The sequence below is a fragment of the Oryctolagus cuniculus genome, chromosome 9 (assembly GCF_051225735.1).
Source record: "Oryctolagus cuniculus isolate XC-2025 breed Fujian yellow rabbit chromosome 9, ASM5122573v1, whole genome shotgun sequence".
Lineage (NCBI taxonomy): Eukaryota > Metazoa > Chordata > Mammalia > Lagomorpha > Leporidae > Oryctolagus > Oryctolagus cuniculus.
The window spans coordinates 31,399,808-31,425,203 of record NC_142875.1 but is presented as its reverse complement, the minus strand read 5'-3'; the positions used below and the strand labels follow the sequence as shown (position 1 = coordinate 31,425,203).

The following is a 25,396-nucleotide window of genomic DNA, read 5'->3' as shown; positions in this document are numbered from 1 at the left end:
ACAGGCAGGACAGGAAATTCCATGAAATGCCGAATTCATGCTTCACTGAGTGCTCAGGGAAGAGGATCCGTACTGGCATCTTCAACCTGCACTGTCTCTGATCAGGAAAGTTGGATCTGTCACAGCTCTCCCACTGCCTGCATGGCAAAAGGAAGAGGGTTGAAATAGCTGATCGATAAACATATTTCCATTGAAAAAAAATCGTGTTACTGTAAATGCAGTTGAGGATGATGAGCAAGTGATAGTAAAGTACTTTACCACATAGTATAACATCAGAATAGATTTTTTTAAGAGAAATAAGCCTTCATTTCCTTTGTTTCTCAAAGGTGATTATCAAAGAAGCCAAATCCCATCCATATCTTTGACTCCTCCGACTTTTCCTTGGCCTCAAACAGCTAGGGCTGGAGCAGCACTGTGGCAGCAGCCACAGGGGCAGCAGGAAGGCCTTGACCTTTTCAGCAAGTGGGATGGTGTACTCAGTCTCCACAGACAAAGCCAGGACCTGTTTGCACCCATTGATGATAGAATGGGGTATTGATGCAGCAGTTGGATGACTAATCTGCAGGCAAACACTGGCAACATTGCGGACACCCTCCAGGAAGCGTGAGGCCAGGGTTTTCTCAGTGATGTCTAGCACTTTGGGGCTGTAGATGCCATTGACGAACACCTGCTGGATGATCAGCCCAAAGGAGAAGAGAGAGATGTTCAGCGTGTGCAGCAGTGTGGCTTCACTGGCTCCCACTTTGTCTCCAGTCTTTATCAGCTGCACATCGCTCAGGATTTCAATGGTGCCCCTGGAGGTTTTAGTGGTGATCCCCAACTCCTGGAAAAAGAAGGTCTTCTCAGACTCTAGATGATCATTCTGGGCTGGCACAGTGACCTCATGGGGGACAATGGCACTTTATTGGCCAGTAGCATATCCCTGAACTCAGTGAAGTCCTGCTTGGTGAACACAAAACCCACATTTCCCTGGATATGAGGCAGGAGCTTCTCCAGGGCCAGGTTGTTCTCCAGGTGCCCTCAGACAGCTTTGCGCATCATGGTGTTCTTGCCCATCACACCACAGCCTTCCCTGGAAAGGACATGTGGATCTGCTACATGTGATTAGACTCCACATTGTCCGCTGCTGCAATGAAGCATTTTGGATAATCATTCAGAAACTGGATGATCTTAAGAAAGTAATTGGACTACCAGGTAGCCCTGTCTCTCTGGGCATCACGGTGGTGCATCAGAGATTGCCATGTGGGGTTTAAAGACAATGTCACTCTCATGAGACTCCTGGCAAGAGAAGCCAGAAGCACTAAAGGAGCAAGGGACTCATTACTTTTTGTTGTAGATTTTCCATGTTAAAATACTCTCCCTTAAATTAAATTAACTGAAGGAAAGGATTCAGGAGGAAGCTTAATTTCTTTTAGAAAACTTAAATTAATAAAACTTATTTATTTATTTATTTATTTTTGACAGGTAGAGTGGACAGTGAGAGAGAGAGAGACAGAGAGAAAGGTCTTCCTTTACCGTTGGTTCACCCTCCAATTGCCACCGTGGCCGGCGCGCTGCGGCTGGCGCACCGCGCTGATCCGAAGGCAGGAGCCAGATGCTTCTCCTGGTCTCCCATGTGGGTACAGGGCCCAAGCACTTGGACCATCCTCCACTGCACTCCTGGACCACAGCAGAGAGCTGGACTGGAAGAGGGGCAATGGGAACAGAATTCGGAGCTCCGACCGGGACTAGAACCCGGTGTGCTGGCGCCACATGGTGGAGGATTAGCCTATTGAGCCATGGCGCCAGCCTATTTATTTTGCTTTAAGATTTATTTATTTATTTATTTCAAAGGCAGAGTTACAGAGAGACAGAGGCAAAGGCAGAGAGAGAGAGAAATCTTCCATCCACTGGTTTGCTTCTCAGATGGCCACAATGGCTGGAGCTGGGCCGATCTGAAGCCAGGATCCAGGAGCTTCTTCCAGTTCTCCCACACAGGTGCAGGGGCCCAAGCACTTGGACCATCCTCCACTGCTTCCCCAGGTCATAACAGAGCTAGATTGGAAGTGGAGCAGCCAGGACTTGAACTGGCGCCCTTATGGAATGTGGGAACTGCAGGTGGTTATCCAACCTATATTTATTTATTTTTGACAGGTAGAGTGGACAGTGAGAGAGAGAGAGAGACAGAGAGAAAGGTCTTCCTTTACCGTTGGTTCACCCTCCAATGGCCGCCGCGGCCGGCCCGCTGCGGCTGGCGCACAGTGCTGATCCAAAGGCAAGAGCCAGGTGCTTCTCCTGGTCTCCCATGGGGTGCAGGGCCCAAGTACTTGGGTCATCCTCCACTGCACACCCGAGCCACAGCAGAGAGCTGACCGGGACAGAATCCGGTGACCCAACCGGGACTAGAACCTGGTGTGCCGGCACCGCAGGTGGAGGATTAGCCTATTGAGCCGCAGCGCTGGCCTATCCTACATATTTTTAATGCTAATAATAAGTCAGCAGCTGTTAATTCATTGGCTGATGTTGATATTGCCAAATTGGTTTGGAATCAAGTTGATTGTGATAATAGTATTGATGAAGATGATGTTGTCGTTGCAGAAAAGGACCTGTAGACAACATGGTGAAAATGTATGTGGGTTTAACAGAACAAGAATTTGTATCAGTTTATAAAATCAAAGAGAGCCTTTTAAGACAAAAAAGGTTAATAACGTGAACAACTTTGGAGGAAGCTATTTTTTAAGAATTATTTATTTGGTTGAAAGGCACTGTTACAGAGAGAGAAGCAGAAATGGAGAGAGAAATACCTTCCATCAGCTGGTTCACTCCCCAAATGGCTGCAATGGCCAGAGCTTGGCCAGGCCAAAATCAGGAGCCATGAGCTTCATCTGGGTCTCCCATGTGGGTACAGAGGCCCTAGGAGTTGGGTCATCTTTGCAGGCACACTAGCAGGGAGCTGGATCTGAAGTGGAGCAGCCAGGGCTCACTGTAGGTGGCAGCTTTACCCACTACACCACAGCACCAGCCCCTGGAGGAAACATTTTTAAAAACCATCTAGCAGAATGGTTATCCATTCCTAGAAAATTTACTTCCAAGTCCTTCAACCACTTTGACTGCTTCTTCTCTAAAATAGTGAAAGGAAGCTATAAGAACCTTTTAATCAAAATGCAGCATCCTAGGCAGAGACTAAAACTTTGCCATTGTTTGTTGTGGCTTTTAGCAGCTGACCCAATTTTTCTGGCAATGCACCTGTGCAGGTTAGTGTCTCTGAACACCATATATATTCCAAGCTTTAATGGCAAGTCATAGTTTATACCTTTAGGCATGTATTTGTGTGTAAGTATGAGAAATGATTGCTTGGAGGTAGACTCTAAATTAGAGTCAGAGATGATGGTGATGCTGAACAGTCACAGATTGTCTGCCTGAGGTTGGAGACAGAAGTTCCTTTGCCTTCTGCTGATCCAATGTACACACATGTTTTTCCCTGCACAAAAATTTTAAAATTGTTGTATAATATGGTATATTCATGATTTTCATGTTTAGGTTTGGGTTCTGTCTCCCAAATTGTCTCATGTATTTGCAAATATTATAAAATCTGAGAATATCCAAAATCTGGAAGATTCCTTGTACAAATATTTTGGATGTAGGATAGTAAACCTGTAATAAAACTTAGCTGTACAGTGGGTGAGGTATAAATTAATTCTCCTATAAATATAAAAAGGGACTTTAACCATTATAGTATTGTACTTGCTCTGTCTAGCAAAACCAGATAAGGAAGAAAGTCATTCAGGTATTAAGCATGTAGTCTATGGAAAGTTCTCTAACGAATGCTTTGATATGTAGCATTGCTAATATAAACATTTAAGTGACATGCTCTGGAAAGTATGTAGAGTGAGAGAAGTCATACTGAAGTCCAAATGCAGTGAAGAAATACAACTTTAATAAAAGTTTAATTCAAATAATTTATACATTGTGTATAACTATGTCCTTTCTCTCAAAAGAAGTTTATATTAACTTATGGCTATATGTGTGCAGTCTAAATTTGATTGCTCCCAAGTTATTTGAAAAGTCTCAAAACAACATTGGTTGCATTTAAAAAACATGTGTTGCTGCTTATGTCTTTTGGGAAAACAACTATAGTAAGTCACCTTGTGGTCATCAAGATCCAGGTCAGCTTAAATAGCAATAACCAGGCAGATGTATGATAAAGGCAAGAAAACTGAAAGTCTTTGGCTTCTGGTCCAGTAAAGTAACAGGAAATGAATAGCTCAAGACATATGGGCGAGCTGAATATTATACCACAATTCTGTGACCAAATCAAGAAATATTGCACAGGATATGCTTCATGCTGTTCATCTAAAGCAGCTATAATCACCAATATTGCAATGTGTTGTTTCTACAGAAATGATTTTGTATCAAGTTATTAAAGACAACTTGCTTTCATTGTTTTATGTATTTTCAAACTACTACTCAAGTTTCACATTTCCTAGTATTCCTTAAAATAAAGCAAATATTTACATTTTGTGTTTCTTAGAATTATATGATGAAAGTCTAATTTGAAATTTAATGAGGTATCATAAAATCTGTTTCCTTAATCATACTTAAAAAGTTTAAAACTGGAAAGAAAGGATCCTTCAGCTCACTAAATTCTTTCCCCTGACCCCTGCAAACTCAATACATTAAAAAAAAAAAAAGTGTTCTCAGAACTGATAGGGACTTAATTACAGTCACAACTACTGTGTGTTAATTAGCATTTTGCTTAAGTATTTAATAACTATGGATGTCTAGAAATCAACATATAAGAAAAAATTAATCTAACAAAATGAGATAAATTGGAAAATTAGGAATTTTCTGTTAATTTTAATTTTATCTATATAGTAAGCATTCATATTTTGAAACTAGACCTTGGTAGTTCCAGGTTTACGTAAAAATTGACATACTCTTTAATTGCTAGTATTTGGCTAGAATTCAGATATATTTAACCATTATACTGGCTTTTCTGCCCATTGATGAGATACCTTACTGGGATTTTTTGGTATTTAAATTAATTTTTTTAAAGAATTTGAACCTTTAATTTACATGAGAGAAATGGAACTAATCATTATAAAATCTATCCAAAGCTACATGATAGTGAGGTTTATTCAACCTGGGCAGAATTATTAATGGAATGTTAGTTTCCTAACCCCTCTTGTGGAAATACATGCTTATGTTAATTTGAAATTATTTTATTTGCTTTAATTTTCAAGTATTTTGCAAGTATCTTTATTAGCTTTAGTCATTTTAATTGTTTAATATTCTATGTTATTCAACATAATAATATGATTTATCCTGTTAGTACAGATACTAATTTCAATAAATGAAATGAAGCACACTTTTTAAGGTTTATTTATTTATTTGAAAGGCAGAGTTAAAAAGAGAGGGAGAGATAGAGAGAAAGATCTTCCATCCATTGGTTCACCCCTGAGTTGGCCGCAACAGCTGGAGCTGAGCCAATCTGAAGCCAGGAGCCAGAAGCTTCTTGTGGGTCTCCCACATGGCTGCAGGGTCCCAGGCACTTGGGCCGTCTTCCACTGCTTTCCCAGGCCATTAGCAGTGAGCTGGATCTGAAGAGGAGCAGCCAGGACATGAACTGATACCCATATGGGATACTGGCACAACAGGTGGAAGCTTAACTTATGCCACAGCACTGGCCCAGCACATATTAATAGAATAAAAATTTACTAAAAATATAGTAAATGTAGAAACTGTTCAGATTTAGATGTAAACATATATCAACATATCACATATAATTGTACAATGTTTATGATGTGTAATACCATGTATAATATGTATTACATCATGTTTCAATATATCCAATTTATTCATATGTACATTTTACACTTGTGTGCATTTTCTTTAGGAGACAAAGAGTGAAAGAAAGATAGAAATAGAGATGGGGGGGGGAGGGAGAGAGATTGAGAGAGACACAGTGAGAGAGAGCTCCCGCAAACAGGTTTACTCTCCAAATGCCACAACTGTAGGGATTAGACCAGGGTTGAAGCCAGAAGGTGGGAACATGATCTGGGTCTCACACTTGGATTTTAGGAACCCAGTGGATCTGGAACTGGGAATCAAACCCATCACAACTCTGATGTGGGGTTTGGGCATCTTAACTATTAGACTGAATGCCTGCTCCCATTAGTCTCTCTCTCTCTCTCTCTCTTTCTCTCTGCCTTACAATAAGTGAATAAAAAATAAGTTATAAAATTAAAATTAAAATAACTGCAAAATCAACAGCCTTCTTGGCACAAATTTAGATTGTCAGAAGGATGCAGAAAATGAATGGGGTTAGGTAAAGTAGAAAACCATTCTGTGATTGATCAAGATATGGCTATAGGATTTTCCCCCTCCACTGATGAATGTATTTACATAGTTTCACAGGAAAGTTGAAATTAATGATGAGGAGTTTGCTTGTTCTTTTCCTAAGTGATGGGAAAAACCTCTCTGCCTTTCTTCATTTTCATAACCACTAGTCTATATATGGCATCCTACAGTTGAAATAAACACTGGCTGAAAAGAATGCAATCAGACGTAGGATTCTGCTTTTAAATTCTGGTCTATTGAAATCAGATAGAGGCTCTCAAAAGGCATCTAATCAGAGTTTCACAAGACATGCCTTAATCCAAGTTTGAAAATAGACTTATATGGAAATCTGATTATCCTCTTGATATGTCTGTTGACTCTTGAATAAATAATGAGTTCTCAACAACAGGAGTCACTGTGCACTTACTCCCCATGTAGGATCTCTGTCCTTAATGTGCTGTGCATTGAGATTTAATGCTATAATGAGTACTCAAATAATATATTTCACTTTGTGTTTCTATGGGGGTGCAAACTGTTGAAATCTTTACTTAATGCATACTAAACTGATCCTCTGTAAAAAAAAAAAAAAAAAAAAAAAAAAAAAAAAAAAAAAAAAAAAGAAACTATCAACTCCCAACTTGACTCTCACTGGGATTAAACATGACAATAGGTCTGATCTGATTTCATCATCATTAAAAAAAATCATCTATTATTTTTCACTTTATGTTTCTGTGTGGGAGCAAACTGTTGAAAGCCTTACTTAATGTATACTAAGCTGATCTTCTGTATATTAAGATAATCGAAAATGAATCTTGATGTGAATGGAAGGGGAGAGGGAGTGGGAAAGGGGAGGGTTGTGGGTGGGAGGGACGGTATGGGGGGGAAGCCATAGTAATCCATTATTCGTACTTTGGAAACGTATATTCATTAAATAAAAGTTAAAAAAAAAAATAATGAGTTCTAATCTCCACTCATTAAAATGGAGATTAAACAGTAACAAAGAAAAAAATCATTTTTTGCATGCATCTTCACTAATTTTTTTCATTCTGTGTACTCTTCACTTAATGCTTAACTGTTCAAGATGAATTTACCAGACATTTTGAATTCCTACTGTTTAGACACTCACCTATGCAGCTGATGTCATCTTTTTTTTTTTTTTCTTTGCAGGCTACGGAAGATGAACTGCATTTGTGAAAGAGCTGTTCTTCAGTACTGAAGGGAACTGAGGAATCAATTGTGAATGGACTTGGGCGGCTTTGCTTGTTCAGTATATAAACAGTTTGAAAAGTTCTGACATTTGCCCAGAACAGTTTGGCTTGGAGACAGCTGTGTAAAATCATATAAAAACAAGTTTGGTGTTCACATGGTTTCTAAGTTTTGCAGTATGACAGAGATTCTCCTTTTTATATTTTAAATATTTGTTGTTTAACCCAGATATGCCATCAGATATCCTAGTTTCTCTTCAACAATCAAAAGAATGATACATACTATAAAATCTTATTTGGTTTCAGTTTTCTGAGAGGAAGAGACACATTTAAAGGTTTGTAATTTACAACAGGTAATTTATGAGTATATTTTATTATTTAAGCTTTATTTTTCAGAATAGTTTTAGATTTACAGAAAAATTGAGAAGGTTGTATATAGAGTTCCCACATAGCCCACATTCTGGTTCTCTCTCACAAACATTAAATATTAATGTGGAAAATTTCCCATAATTAGTGAACCACAATCGATTCATTATTATTTATTATTAATAACACGCATAGTTTATTCATGCTTCCTGAGTTATTATCTAATGTCTATTTATGCTCGAGGATCCCATCTAAGATAGCAAATTGCAGTTTGATGTCTCCTTAGTTTCTCCAGCCTCTTGAAGTAGCTCAGACTTTCCTGAGTAAGTCTTGTCAGATATTTTATAGAATGTCTCTCCACTGGAATTTGTCTGTTGTTTGATTATTAAAGTGGTGTCTAGGTTTTGTGGAGGAAGGTCACAGAGGTGTGCTTTTGTCATGACAACATGTGAAACACACATAGTATCACCAACTTAACACGTGTTAGCAGTGATCTTGATCACTTGGCTGAGGTAGTGCTGGTCAAGGTTCTCCACAGTGATGCTATTCTTCCTCTTCATTTGCAAATTGGAAAGTTTAGAAGGAAATTATAACACATAGCCCATCCTTAAAGAGTAGGGATTTACTCCGTAAGGATAGAGTACCTAAAAAATTCACTACATTTCTTCTGTAAGATCTGTCTGCTGGCTATCATTTATTTACTTATTAAATAATATTTATGTCAGCATATTTAGGATATTTCTTTTATGCACTGGTTTATATCCTAATACTACTTTATTTTATTGGCTAAAATAGAGCTTTGGAAATTGAGAACTCTTTCAGTTTGCTCCTATATCCCTTTCATATGCATTCATCAATGGAGAGGTTATCGGAGTATCTTACATTGTTGTTTTACTCTTTATTTATTTAATTACTTAATTTAACTACTTTATTTTATATTAAACACATCCCTTCTATCCTAGAGATTAGAAGATGTGCCAAGTTCATCTTGTATCTTTCCTGTCCCAGTTCCAGAATCAGTTATTTCTCTAAGTAACCCAGGAGTCTCTTACTGGAAAATGATATTAGAACTCACTTGATCAGCATAGCCCTGACTGTTAATGAACAACTTAATACATTATCCCTCTTAGTAGTTTTTTTTTGTCTGTTCTACTTAATATGACGGTTTAATTCTGTAATTAATACACAGTTATTCTTAAGTGTTGAAATTTAACTGAAATGTGATCCCTATTAAACATAAGAGTGGGAATAAGAGAGGGAAGAGATGTACAATTTGGGACATGTGCAAGCTGACTTGCCCAAATGGTAGAGTTAGAAACATACCAGGGGACTCCAATTTAATCCCATCAAGGTGGCATGTACCAATGGCATCTCACTAGTCCAAGTGATCAATTTCAGTTCACAATTGATCATAATGAAAGGACTAAGAGTCAAAGGGAGCACATAAACAAGTCTAGTACCTGATAATACTAACTAATAGAATAAATAAAGGGGAGAGTGATCCAACATGGGAAGCGAGATACTCAGCAGACTCATAGAATGGCGGATGTCCTAAACAGCACTCTGGCCTCAGAATCAGCCCTAAAGGCATCCCGATCTGGCTGAAAAGCCCATGAGAGTATTTCAGGCATGGAAAGCCAAGACACTCTGGCAAAAAAAAAAAAAAAAAAAAAAAAAAAAAAAACAAAAAAAAAACACCTAAATGAAAGATCTCTGTGAGTGAGATCCCAGTGGAAAGAACAGGTCTTCAAAGAAGGAGGTACCTTTCTCTGAAGGGAGGAGAGAACCTCCACTTTGACTATGACCTTGTCTAAATAAGATAAGAGTCGGAGAACTCAGAGGGCTTCCATAGCCTTGGAAACTCATGACTGGAGCATAGGGAGATTACTGATGCCATAGACAGGAGTGTCAATTGGTAAAGTCAACAACAGGAGTCACTGTGCACTTACTCCTCATGTAGGATCTCTGTCCTTAATGTGCTGTGCACTGAGATTTAATGCTATAACGAGTACTCAAACAATATATTTCACTTTGTGTTTCTATGGGGGTGCAAACTGTTGAAAGCTTTACTTAATGTATACTAAACTGATCTTCTTTAAAAAAAAAAAAAGAAGAAGAAATTATCAATTCCCAACTTGACTTTCACTGAGATTAAACATGACAATAGGTCTGATCTAATTTCATCATCATTTAAAAAAATCATCTATTATTTTTCACTTTATGTTTCTGTGTGGGAGCAAACTGTTGAAATCCTTACTTAATGTATACTAAGCTGATCTTCTGTATATTAAGATAATCGAAAATGAATCTTGATGTGAATGGAAGGGGAGAGGGAGTGGGAAAGGGGAGGGTTGTGGGTGGGAGGGACGGTATGGGCGGAAGCCATTGTAATCCATAAGTCGTACTTTGGAAATTTATATTCATTAAATAAAAGTTAAAAAAAAAACCTCATGATCTGGGTTCTAGACGTGCTTATGGCTTCTGGGATAATATTTTTCTATATTCTTTTAATTAACAGAGAATAGAAATATGTACATATATATATATATACTAACCTGTGCATATACACATGTGTATGAATTTAAAATAAGTTCAAAAAGTCCATGGAAAGCCATGGATATCAACACTTTCAAGCTACAGATGGTTTACCAATGTGACCTTCTGTGAATTTCCCTGAGGAGTTCCATCAAGGCCTGCTGGATAACCCCTCCAACTCTGGGGCCGCCAACCTACCACCTTCCTTGTTGCCCAAACTCAGCAAGAAATAGAGTAATTGTCACTCCAAAATCCCGAACAACGGTTGGTTGGTGGTCTTAGAGAAGGGCATGTAGGCCTAGGGGACCCCAAAGATGATGAACATTCTCCTTTTTATTATTTCAAGGAGATAGCTTGTTTGCATGTGGGCCCTAACAGAGCCACATACATTGCCTTCCATGCTCATGAAGCATTTGTGGACACCTAAGCTTCTGTAGCCCCAAACCCTTTTGTACCTGTACTCAGTGCCTCGGATCAAACCCCATGTCTCATGCTCATAACATCACCCCAAAGTAATGAACCCAAAGAAGAAGTTAAAAATCCATTTATGATAATTAAATCCCACTTCCCCTTCAGAGACCCAGCTCTGGGATCCCTCTCTGCACCCCTGATCTCCCATGAGTAAGAAAACTTTTCTTTTTATTTCATGCTTGCTCAGGAAACTTACTTTCGCTTTTTGTCTTGGACAGTTCCCATATTTCTAGGCTGAAAGAAGTCAAGAACCAGGTATGCCAGCAATGGAGTCTTTGTTTTGGTCTAAGAAGCTCCTTATTTTTCCTTCACCTTGATGGGTAATTTCACTGGATATGGAATTCTAGTCCGATAGTATTTTATCGCAACATTTAAAATTTTCTCTCCATTTTCTTTTTTTTTGTAAGATTTATTTTTTTTTTTATTTGAAAGTCAACACACACACAGAGGGATAGACAGAAAGAGTGAAGTCTTCCATCCAGTGGATCACTCCCCAGGTGATGCAATGACCAGGGCTGGGCCAAGCTGAAGACAGGAGACTCTTCCAGGTCTCCTACATGGGTGGCAGTGGTCCAAGCACCTGGGCCATCTCCCTCTTCTTTTCCTAGGTCTTTATCAGGTAGCAGGATCAGAAGTGGAGCACCCAGGATATAAACTGGCACTGATATGTGATGCTGCCATCATAGGCAGCAGCTTTACCTGCTATACCACAGCAATGGTGCTGGTATTTTCTTCTTGGTTGCAGGTTTTCTGCACATAGTTTTATGTAATTTTTATTCAACTTATTTAGTCAAGGATTTTCCTATATTTCCTTAGACTTATATTTCCTTTGTCCTTTGCTTCTTTCAAGACTTTTGTCTTTGTCTTGAATTTTTTGCAGTTATATTATGGCATGACTCTCTTTTTGAGCTTATTTATCCCGTTATTATTTATCCCGTTTGACATCTAGCAGATTCCTAGATCTGTGCATTGGTGTCTATCACAAATTTGGAAAATTCTTGGGCATTATTTTTTAAGATTTATTTTATTTATTTGAAAGGCAGAGTTACAGAGAGAGGTAAAGACAGACAGAGAGTAATTCCATCTGCTGGTTCACTCCCAGGATGGCAGATCTGAAGCCAGGAGCCAGGAGCCCCTTCCGGGCTTCCATGTGGGAGCAGGGGCCCAAGGACTTAGGACATCCTTTGCTGCTTTCCTAGGCCACAGAGGAGAGCCGGATTGGAAGAGGAGCAGCTGGGAATAGAACCGGCACCCACATGGGATGCTGGTGCTTCAGGCCAGGGCGTTAACCTGCTGCACCACAGCACCAGCCCCATCAATATTTGTTCTACTATTTTTTTTTTCTTCTCCCTCTGGTATTCCAATTACATACATTTTATACCTTTTCAAATTGCATTCAAATTCTGCCTTTCTCATGTTTTTCTCCTACCCTTTCAGTTTCAGAACATCTATTGAATCTATTAGTATATATTTAAGTATATTGAGTTTTTTCCTCAGTTGTATATAAAACTTTAATGAGAACATCAAAATATCAAAGCACTTTTTCTCTTCTGAGTCATTTTCCATTATATTAATATGGATTATTTTTAGTTATATTCAAGCATTGTATTCCAACTTTATTTGATCTCAGTTGATTTTCACATGGTCTAGGATTGGGTCTTATATAAAATTTGTAGAACATCTTACTTGAACATGACAGAACAAAGATTCAATTTCCTTTACTTACTGAGTTGGTTAAATCATTTGCTTTCAGTGACTTAAGTTGGTCTTCTGGAAAATGGGAAGAATGACTTTTGTTATATGAAGATATATTTCACATCATTTTCATGTGATTTCAAAGAATTTCACATCATTTTCATATGGTTTCAAAGAATTATGGATTATAGTTAACATTCTTGCCAACATAATTTAAGGAAAGGAATTTCATTAAAGAAAAGTTTCTACTTGCATCTTCATTCTATCATCTACATTAAGAAAACTAATAAACATTTTCCTTTCAAAAAACATAATTAGGGGCTGGCATTGTGGCATAGTGGGTGAAGCCGGCATGTGGGTGCTGGTTTGTGTCACGGCTACACCACTTCTGATCTAGCTCCCTGCTAATGCGCCTGAGAAAGCAGCAGATGGCCCAACTGCTTGTGCCCTTGAACCCATGTGGGAAACTAGTAAGAAGATCCTGATTCTTGGCTTCAGCCTGGCCCAGCCCTGGTCAATGCATCCACTTGGGGAGTAAACCAGTGGTTGGAAAACCTCGATCTCTCTCTCTCTCTCTCTCTCTCTCTCTGTAACTTTCTATTTCAAATAAAATAAAATGAACCTTTAAAAAAAGCCTTACTATTAGCTCAGTATGATATATTTTTATTTATTTATTTTTATTTGAGAGGTAGAGTTATAGACAGTGAAAGAGAGAGACAGAGAGAAAGGTCTTCCTTCCGTTGGTTCACTTCCCAAGTGGCCACCATGGCTGGCACTGCACCGATCCCAAGTCAGGAGCCAAGTGCTTCTTCCTGGTCTCCTATGCGGGTTCAGGGGCCCAAGCACTTGGGCCATCCTCCACTGCCCTCCCGGGCCACAGCAGAGAGCTGGACTGGAAGAGAAGCAACCGGGACTAGATTGGGAGCCCATATGGGATGCCAGCGCCACAGGTGGAGGATTAACCAAGTGAGCCATGGCACCAGCCTTGAGATATATTTCAAAAAGAAATATGCGGGCCACCGCTGTGGCTCACTAGGCTAATCCTCCACCTTGCGGCGCCGGCACACCGAGTTCTAGTCCCGGTCAGGGTGCCGGATTCTGTCCCGGTTGCCCCTCTTCCAGTCCAGTTCTCTGCTGTGGCCAGGGAGTGCAGTGGAGGATGGCCCAAGTGCTTGGGCCATGCACCCCATGGGAGACCAGGAGAAGCATCTGGCTCCTGCCATCGGATCAGCGCGTTGCGCCGGCCGCGGCGGCCATTGGAGGGTGAACCAACGGCAAAGGAAGACCTTTCTCTCTGTCTCTCTCTCTCACTGTCCACTCTGCCTGTCAAAAAAAAAAAAAAAAAAAAAGAAATATGCAACTCATAGATTATTTTTCATGAAATATGCTTAGCAGTCATATTGTTATTAAGTCATAGAAAATTACTTTAAGTTTAGAAATTAATATGCCTTTTCATTCATACAATATAAATTCTTATGTCCATCTCAAAAAATATATACTGAATATATATTTATTTTTTTGAAGATTTATTTATTGGTGTTCCTTTTGTTGTTCTTAGTTTTAAAAGTACATTTGTCAATGAATGATATTTTTAATCTGATCTTTGTGATTGTTGGTATAATTAAAATGGAAACTTTCTTCCACTGTAAAAATAAAGGCCATAATTTTCTAATGGTTCCCTGAACTGTTTTTTTTTTAAATCAATTTTAGATAAAATCAAACTCCAGCAAGGAGCAGGTCATACTAAGGAAGAGGTTCACACTGAATGTTGCTGAGTATTTGTATAGTTGGATTAATGCAGAAATAGGTGTCATTTATCAACTATTTGGATTGTCTTGAAGTATAATATTATCATTTGTAATTTCTGAAGATTCTTAAGAAGGTGAACAGATACTGTATTTTGGTCCTAATTTTCGAATCCTGTATGTAATGAACTAATTATCAGGCAGCACTGAGGGCTTTCAGGGCTGGGATCATTTCCAGGCTCTGAGTCTCACTCTGTCAATGTGTGCTACCAGTCCATTAGCCGTTAACTGGGTTTCTAAACAACTGCCACAGACATCCGGCCTCTGCTGAGAGCTAGGAAGGATTGGCCGATAGGAGCAAACATCAGGAAGCAGAGTTGGAATTTTGAGGATGATAGCATTTAATTCTTTAGGTTTATAAAGATTTAATATGGAAAATAAATAAAAATTTTTAAAGAAGCTAATTTTGCTCTTACGTACTATCTCATTTCAATTTGGCATTGTCTCACAGATTATAGGGTTTATTTTCCCCACAAATTCAGGAAAAAGCCTATTTTAATCTTCAATGAAAGGATTTAATGGAAAATATACCTATAAAAAAGGAATTAAGAAAAAAACCTGTCATTTTGTTTATTTAAAATTCCATTTCAATTTGACACACTGGCACAAACATTTTAATGTGATTTTTTTCTGAAATTATAGTCATCTATTTATTTATCATTTAAGGACATTTGAGATGGTGCTTAACAAACAGCAAAATAAGATGAGACTTTTGGTATAACTGCTTTTTTTTTTTTTTCTGATAGAAAGGTGGATCAATAGTCGTGTAGGGCTGGCACTGTGGCGCAGCTGGTTAAAGCCCCAGTCTATAGCTTTGACATCCTATATGGTCGCCGGTTTGAGTCCCAGTTTGGGCCACTTCTGATCCAGTTCTCTGCTACAGCCTGGGAAAGCAGTAGAAGATGGCCCAAGTCCTTGGGTGCCTGCTCCCATGGTGGGAGACCTGGAAGAAGCTCCTGGCTCCTCCCTTTGGATTGGTGCTGCTCCGGCCCTTGAGGCCAACTGGGGAGTGAGCCAGTGTATGGAAGACCTTTCTCTCTTTCTCTCTCTCTCTCTCCCTCTGCCTCTGCCTCTCCTTCTCTCATTGTGTAACTCTGACTTTCAAGTAAACAAATAAATCTTTAAAAAAAAAAATAGTCGTGGCTGGCGCCGCGGCTCACTAGGCTAATCCTCCGCCTTGCGGCGCCGGCACACGGGGTTCTAGTTCTGGTCAGGGCGCCGGATTCTGTCCTGGTTGCCCCTCTTCCAGGCCAGCTCTCTGCTGTGGCCAGGGAGTGCAGTGGAGGATGGCCCAAGTGCTTGGGCCCTGCACCCCATGGGAGACCAGGAGAAGTACCTGGCTCCTGCCATTGGATCAGCGTGGTGCGCCGGCCGCAGCGTGCTGGCCGTGGTGGCCATTGGAGGATGAACCAACGGCAAAGGAAGACCTTTCTCTCTGTCTCTCTCTCTCACTGTCCACTCTGCCTGTCAAAAAAAAAAAAAAATAGTCGTGTAGCTTCAAAGTCACCAGGTAACTTAATAGATAAACAAATCTGCTGTTCTTTATAGCTGTGTCTTAAGCACCTTTGAATATTACCCATTTAAATGTTTTTCCTCTGTTTCATAATTAGCTACAAACTTCAGTTACCTATGAGTGACTTCTCTGCTATCATCTCCTACATTACATCCCCAATTAATTATAGTAATGGAGAAAGCAGATAGTCCTTCTGTTTATGTTATTGTCTCCTACAATATATTAAGTCACAAAATGTGAGAAAACATAAACTGAAAATGTTACACTCTTTAAAAGATGTATTAATTTATTTGAAATAGAGTTACAGAGAGAGGAAGAGACAGGGGGAGAGAGAGAGAGAGAGAGAGAGAGAGAGAGAGAGAGAATATCTTCCATCTCTGGTTCATTCCCCAGATGGCTGCGATGCCAAGGCTGGACCAGGCTGAGTCCAGAAGCCAGGGCTTCTTCCAGGTATCCCACATGGGGCAGGGGCTCAAGCACTTGGACCATCTTCTTCTGCTTTTCTCAGGCCATCAGCAGGGAACTGGAACAGAAGTGGAGCAGCCAGGACTAGACTGAAGTCCAAATAGGATACTTGGCATCACAGTCAGGGGCTTTACCCAGTATGCCACAATTCCGGCCCCTAGAATATCTACTTTTACTAAAAAGAACATAGCTCCAGAATGTAAAGTATTTTGTGCAGCAAAACCTAAAAAAAAAATTATTATCTATATTAGTTCTATTTTACCTGAGTCAGCCTGCTTTGACTATATTCAGCATATTATTCAACAAGGAAATTTGCTGAAAATTGCTGTTTGAGATTGGACCCCAATTACCTAGAGTATAACTGTGGTGTATTAGTATATTTGGTGCCCAGTCATGTGGGTGTGTGTACAAAGATTGAACTAATATAATCATCAGGAGAGGTGTCACGATAACAATTAATTTCTAGATATTTTATATGAAGCGCTCATTAAAATGGCTTATTTTGCAATCATGTCTGGAGTTTATCCTTAAAAAAACACATTAGAGTTTATCCTCATTTTCAATGCATTTTGAAGAGATAGAAGCAGATCAAAAGCAACCAAAAATTATTTGAAAAAGTATGTAATGATCACATTATGTTAGGTATATATCCAGAATTTAATTTGAAACTTTATTGCAGTATTCTGAAATTTTTGTTTACTTGTTTGATTTAGTTAATAGAGATAATATTTTGAAGAACTATCAAGATGTTCTCAAAATAATATATCCTGTAAATAGTAATTCCACAATGCAACTTTTTTGTGACTTGCTGTTACTAAGGAGGAATAAGAATGTGGATATAAACTAAATGAAAATCCATGTCACTCACAAAGAAAGAGAAAGAAAATGTTAGAAAATGCTCAAAAGGCAGGAGAATAGAAATAGAAAACAGGGAAATGGAATGTATGTTATTGCTGGAAGACATCTCTCAAAGCATTTCAGCATATTTTTGAAGCAATTTGGAAATGTCTGTGAAAAAAACTTTATATAAAACTCTGGTAGCTTTAATAAGATTTCACTACTTTTCAAATTTATAGAAGTAAGATATATATTATATATATATATATATAATTTTTTCACCAAAGAATCTCAAACATTCTAAGCTGTGAATCAGCTAGTTCATATTGGCACAGGGAAAAGTGACAACTTGGAGCATAACAGTGAGCGCCAACATCCCCTCCTCCGATGACTGTAGGCAGCAGTGCCCCATCATGCCCATTTTTGGTGTCATTCTGGATACTTGCCGCACTAAAAATAGTGTCCTGAACTCCCAGGTTCCACCCAGCATGCACTCTTGAAGCTCAAATGTAAACTTCAGTCACTCCACGGAACCTCAGAAGCACATCTCCAAGAATAAAATCTTCAGTCAAAAAAAAAAAATACTAGAGAAGTGATAGAAATATCAGATCCCTCAGATGCACAAAAATGAACATACAAACACAAGAAACACAAACAGTGAAGGCAATACGACTCCTCCAAAAGAACACAACAGTACACCCATGTTGGACTGCGAGAAAGAAGATTGATAAAATGAAAAAGAATTCAAAGGAATTATTTTAAAGTTACTCAGAGAATCAGCTAAATGAAATTAAAACACCAGTATAAGACATGAATGAGAACATCAACAAATGAGAGATATTGAAAAAGAACCAAATAGAAATATCAGAAATGAAGTAGTCAATAAGCTAAATTAAAAATGAAGAAAGGAAGCCTTACCAACAGATTTGATGAGGAAAATGAAAAAAAAATATTGATTCTAGTAGACAATCCTTTTGAAATATCTCTGTTAGAGAATAAATAAGACAGAAAAATTAATAAGAAGAAAAATTAGAAAGAATGGAAACAGTATTTGGGACCTATTTGATACCGTCAAATGACCAATAAAGGAGTCGTCGGAATCCATGAAGGAAGGGGAAAAAATGGCTTACAAATCCTATTTAATGAAATCGTAGCAGAAAATTTGCCTAATTTGGAGAAAGATATGAAGCTCCAAATACAGAAAGCAATACAACCAGAAGTAGGCATGAGCAGAAAAGATCCCCACATTGACATATTGTAGTCAGAATTTCAAAGTAAAATATAAGAGACTGTCCTGATAGTTTTATGAAAGGAACACCAGGCCACCTTTAAAGGAACTCCCACCAGGCTGACAGTGCATTTCTCAGCAGAAACCCCTAAGGGTCAGGAAACAATGGAGAAATCTAGTCAAAATTCTAAAAGAAAAAAGCTGAGGACATGGAATGCTTTACCCACTGAAGATTGTATTCATAAATGAAGGTGAAATAAAAACCTTCCAAGACAAGCACAGATTGAAAGAATTTGTCTCCACCTGTTCAGTCTTACAAGTAATGCTTAAGGATGCACTGTATACACAAATAGAGAAAACAATCAGCATCACAAAAAAAATGAAGGCAGAGAAAGGCCCAGTAAAAGTACAAAGGAGATTCAAAACAAACAATAGGAATATGTATGGAAAAATGCCAGGATGAATCATTACTCACTGATAATAAGTTCTAATGTAAATGAATTCCCCAATTAAAGATACAGAGGGGCAAGCACTGTGGCATGGTGGGTAAAGCTGCCGCCTACAGTGCTGGTATCACTATGGTTGCCAGTTCAAGACCCATCTGCTCCACTTCCAATCCAGCTCTCTGCTGTGGCCTGGGAAAGCAGAAGAAGATGGCCCAAGCCTTTGGACCCCTGTACCCATAAAAGAGACCCAGAAGAAGCTCCAGGTTCCTGGCTTCAGATTGGCCTTGCTCCAGCCATTGTGGTCATTTGGAGAGTGAACCAGCAGAGGGAAGACCTCTCTCTATCTCTGCCTCAGTTTCTCTGTAATTCTGCCTTTCAAATAAATAAATAAATCTTAAAAAAGAAAGATACAGAATGACTGCCTGTATTTAAAAAAAAAAAAAAAAAAAGATGACCTATGTGCTGCCCACATCAAATGCTGTTCACATGTAAAGATACAAACAGCCCGAAAGAGAAAGGATGGAAAAACATATTCCATGCTAATGGAAGTCAAAAATGACCAGGAATATTTATACTCTTATCAGACAATGAGGCTTTATGATAAACACTGTTAAAAGAGACAAACATTGTCGTTATGTAATGATTTAGGGATCAATTCAGTAAGATGCTACTATAGTAAATGTATATGCACCCAATGCTTGAACACTCTGTTTTAAAACAAATGTTAATGGATCTAAAGGGAGACATAAGCAACCATCTCTCCAGGAATAGTGAGGGATTTCAGCAACCTACCCTCATCAATGGAAGGGTCAAACAAGCAAACTATCAACAAAGAGAAAAACAGAGCTAATCTACACTGCAGACCAAATGGGCCTAAGAGATATCAGCAGAATAAAAACACAGCTGCAGAATAAACATTTTTTGTCTCTAAGATAGACTATTTACTTGGCCATAAAACAAGTCTCAACACATTCAAAAAGATTGAAATCATATCATGTAACGTTTCTGACCGCAGCTGAAAATGAACAACAAATGAAACTCTGGAAAACAGAGAACACACATGGAGATTGAACAAAATGCTCCTGAATGAACAAGGTGTCATAAAATGAATAAAAAAAAAAAAATGTCCTTGAAATGAATGAAAATGTATCATATCAAAACCTATGGGATACATGAAAAGCAGTATTAACAGGAACGACACATCAAAAAATATTGTGCAATCTGTTTTTATCCTAGTGATAAATGGATGGTCTAATATATACAAAATAATATCATGATGCATCAATCAACAAAATGAAGGATAAAAACCACATGATTCTCTCAATAGATGCCAAGAAAGTATTTGATAAAACACGACATCCTTTTCTGATTAAATAAAAAACTTTAAAAATTAGGATATAAAAAGAACATACCTCAACACAATAAAGACAATATATGACAAACCCAAAACCAGCATCCTACTGAAAAGAAAAAAATTGGAAGTATTTCCACTAAGATCTGGTCAGGTGTGTTTTTAAATGTTATTTAATTTTTGTTTCCATTAATCTGCTCATTGTAAATACCTTTTGTAGCACACAGAGAAAAACAGTGTGTTATATTGTTTTGAACTATGTGTTAGTTATAATTTATTATTGTTAAATAATAAAAAATAAAACGGTTCCCCCTCATATTCTTATCCCTCAAGTAAAAAGTTCTTCAAAATAAAAATATACTTACATTTGCCTTATGTGGTATTTTACAACAGTAATGAGAATTAAGCCAATTATTTTGTGACTTAGATTTTGAAATTCAATCACATAGAATTGAATTTAATATTTACTTTTTTCAAGAAGGATTGTAAAACACTGAAGAAAAGGAACAGGTATTTTTTATACACTATTCCTTTGTTTCCCATCACATATGATAAAATCTTTAAGTCAGATAATTTCTTTTTTTAAAGAAGTAAGTATTTCAGTTTCATCTTGTGATCTAGGAACACAAAGTTCTTAGTTCTAGTGCACTAAAATATTCAGCCAGCATCTTGGAAAGGTTAGAAACTTTTTTTAAAACCTAGAAATCCTTTAATGCTGTTGTACAAAGTACTTTTTTTTTTTTTTTAGACTTTAGACCTAATAGCAATACATTTAACATATTTACAAAACGTAAAAGAAGTAAGCCACAGTTCCTTTTAAATGAGGGTTATTACATCAGTCCAACCCATTAAGTTTTCTAAACTAGAGTTTGTGGTATTTGGCATCAATTCTTCTCTTCTTTTTGATAAGGACCTAAACAGGATGTCCTTGCAAATTAAATGAGAAGTAGCTCTGGAAGTTTTCCTCCCTCAGGAATAAGCATTAAGATTGGCAGATGGCTTAAGTGGAAATACACAGGAATGCACTTTAGCCAGCACTAGAAAGTGTTCCAGCAGATATTACTGAGGTTAATCCATGGAGGCCCATCTCACTTCCTTATGCACTGAAACGTTTTAATGGCCACAAGCTGAAGAGCTTAATTTATTTTGTCTAAACTATTCCAAGCCAGCCCAAGTGAGAGCTTAAATACAACTAGTACAATTAAAAAATTTTTTTTGACTTTTTGCTGCAGAAGTCTCCTTTCTTGATGTTGAAGAAAGAAGAAATACTACAATTCAAACACATTTTTAAACCTCAGACTACCCAAGGACTAAGTCCCTCTGCACACAATTTAAATTCTCTCTTGCATTTCTTTCTCTTTCTATTACCTCATTTAGGCATGTAGAATGAACTTAATATGGCAGATATTTCTTTATACTCTCATGATTAAGGGCTCATAACTTCATGAAAAATTTAAGTGCTCAGTAATAATGCTATACACTGCTATAGTACTTCAGTTAGTCTTCTAATTTATGATTTCATGTATTGCCAGCAATCTAAAACAGGATGAATATGGAAACTGGGATATTAATATTTAGAAATACCAGCATGTTTTATCTAATTAAATATGATATGAGTAACGGGTATCCCTATAGATTATAATTATTATTGATATTTCTAAAAATCTGAGCAAAATGCTTTCCAAGAATAGGAAAAATCCAGGAACTAACTTAAATGGGAAAGTGTGAAATTTTTCAGTATGGTCCAGCAATAGCATTTTCAGTGTCATAAATTGAGATTTCTTGTGTTTGCCCATTAGTACTGGCTATGTCAGGCAGAGTAAAGTGCCCAGAGAAAATATCCAAGGAAAATGCTGAACTTTTTAACATTTGTTACCATTTTATTCAATGCATTGGCTTATCAGAACAGCCAAACATTAGCAACGCAGGTGTCCAAATTTTATTCTTTATCATGAGGAAATACATATATTTGGTTAAAAGCAAGGTCAAAAATGCAATATAATTAAAAACAGGTATTGATAACTGAGAGATATAACTTATAAGATTGTTCCTTCTAGTACAATCCAAATTACATTACAGAATTTCCTCTTAGTCTTTCTCAACTTCTCTTTGTGACCATCTTGAAAATGTACTGTCTTCCTCATTATCTTAATCTTAATGGTAAAACACTAGAACAGAATCCTTCAAATCAATAAATCCTGAAGTGATCATATATTCCTATTTATATTCTATATATTCAGCTATCAAATATCTTCTGTTTATGTGTATACATATTATAAATTGTAATATATTTTTAAGAATATATATAATAACATATATATAAGAATTCTGGAAAATCATCTCTAAATTTAAATATTTCAATTTAAATGAATTTTTGTGTTTATTGATATTGGTAACTTTTAAAAAATTTGTTAATACAATAATGGAGGAAAATAAATACATTTATAAATTTCATTAAAACAACTATTAAGAAATATACATGATTCGTCAGGTTTTGTAAATGTAAAATGATAACTTGTCCAATTTATATGTGTGTACATATATATATTTATGACTGTGTATTGACTTGTGGGTTTAGCTATTAAATAAGCAAAATATGCGAGTGAAACAATTCCATAATTTCCTTAAACATGCATTCAATTATCTTTTAATTGAGTGGTTCAAATAATTATATTCATTGAATTATTAGTAATGCAAACTTGCTACATTTTTATCATAGGACTCCCTGTTTCCATGATTATAAATTAGTCAAAAGATCTCTGAAATTCTCTCACTTCTCCTTTTTCCATGCTTTCTCTAAATAAGTCAGAGGCACTACTTTCTGCTATGAACTGAAAAACTCAATCCCTCATTACCTCTCAGGCCAATCACCCTATCAGTATTCAGATGTTATGAATCTTCTTCTTCAGAGCACACTGAAATGTTTTCCAGCACTTAGAATAAATTTGTTTTTGAATCACTAAAGTAGATATATAATTAGTTCATTGTTCTTTGCACACACTTCCCATACTACTGCAAGTGTAATCATTTAAAACAAACGAGATCATGTTATTCCTGTGAATAAAATCCTTTCTAGAGCTCAGTGAATCCCTGAAAAAGAAGAAAATTCTCATCACAGTGTATCAGAACAAGGACCTGTTAATCTGTCAATTTTTTTCTAATTTACATGCTGTAGTAAATTACCACTGGATTAATCCAAGGTCCAATGGTATCTTTTTATCAAAACATTTTTTTTACTATAGTCTGTCATACTGAATGAATGTATGCAAAAAATTATCCCAGTGTGGTTGTTGATTTGACTCTTCCATTTGTGAGGTTTATCAATTTTTCTTGCTTAAATTTTGATCCTAATTATTAGTTTCATTGCTATATTTGTTGACAATAGCTGAATTGCTAAATCTTCTTGAAAGGAGTTGAAAGGAGTTCTCTGTCACTACAAAGTACATAGCTTCACTTCTATTTTTACTTTATGCCTGAATTCTGCTATCAAAACAATCTCTACTCCCTTGATTGGTGTTGCATGGTTCCATTTTAGTTTCTTTTAAAAAATGATCTTTTGGGGCTGGCGCTGTTGTGCAGCGGGTTAAGGCCCTGGTCTGAAGCACCCGCATCCCAAATGGGTGCTGGTTCTAGTCCCAGTTGCTTCTTTTTCGATCCAGCTCTCTGTTATGGCCTGGGAAAGCAGTAGAAGATGGCCCAAGTCCTTGTGCCCCTGCATCCGTGTGGGAGACCCTGAAGAACATCCTGGCTCCTGGCTTCAGATCGGCGCAGCTCTGGCCGTTGTGGCCTTCAGGGGAATGAACCAACAGATGGAAAACTCCACTCTCTGTCTCTACCTCTCTCTGTAACTCTGTATTTGAAATAAATAAAATAAATTAACAAATGGTGGAGTTAGAAATGTACCAGGGGATTCCAATACAATCCCATCAAGATTGCATGTACCAATGCCATCTCACTAGTCCAAGTGATCAATTTCAGTTCACAATTGATCACACTGATAGGTCTAAGAGTCAAAGGGATCACACAAACAAGACTAGTGTCTGTGAATACTAACTGATAGAATAAAAAAGGGAGAGAAAGATCCAACATGGGAAGTGGGATACACAGCAGACTCATAGAATGGCAGATGTCCTAAACAGTACTCTGGCCTCAGAATCAGCCCTTAAGGCATTCGGATCTTGTTCAAGAGCCCATGAGAGTATTTTAGGCATGGAAAGCCAAGATACTATGGCAGAAACAAAACAAAACAAAACAAAACAAAAACAAAGAGGACCTAAATGAAAGTTCTCTGTGAGTGAGATCCCAGTGGAAAGAATGGGCCATCAAAGGAGGAGGTACCTTTCTCTGAAGGGAGAAGAGAACTTCCACTTTGACTATGACCTTGTCTAAATAAGATCGAAGTCAGCAAACTCAAGAGGCTTCCATAGCCTTGGCAACTCATGACTAGAGCCTAGGGAGATTTCTGACACCATAAACAACAGTATCAAATTATTAAGTCAACAACAGCAGTCACTGTGTACTTACTCCTTATGTGGGATCTCTGTCCTTAATGTGTTGTCCAATGTGAATTAATGCTATAACTAGTACTGAAACAGTATTTTACACTTTATGTTCTGTGTGGGTGCAAACTGATGAAATCTTTATTTAATATATAATAAATCGATCTTCTGCATATAAAGATAATTAAAAATGAATCTTGATGTAAATGGAATGGGAGAGGGAGCGGAAGATGGGAAGGGTTGTGGGTGGGAGGGAAGTTTTGGGGGGAAAAGCCATTATAATCCATAAACTGTACTTTGGAAAATTATATTTACTAAATAAAAGTTTAAAAAAAATTTTTTTTTGCCTATGATACTCTAAGGAGCAAATGTTGGATTTTTATCTTAATCCTATGTAAGTTACTTTTCTTTTTATTAAATTTTTTATCTATTTATATTCATACATTCACTAGTGTATTTGATTATAAATTTGTAATAATAATGTTTCTGGCTTACTCATGTAGCTTTTTAGCTCCTTCCCTGCATTAATGTGAACTAATTAAATGCACTTTTATTGTATCACTTCCCACCTTGATTTGTTAGGTATAGATTATTTAATTATTGTTTTAATGGTCACTTTAAATACCAAGAGGAGTCCCTCACTGTGGTATAGCAGGGAAAGC

The 25,396-nt window shown here is 37.4% G+C and overlaps 1 pseudogene; it reads right to left on the bottom strand.

Moving 5' to 3' along the window:
* Positions 1 to 395: 395 nt before the first annotated feature.
* Positions 396 to 25,396, bottom strand: part of LOC100345586 (large ribosomal subunit protein uL10 pseudogene) — a 197,302-nt pseudogene continuing 172,301 nt past the window's right edge.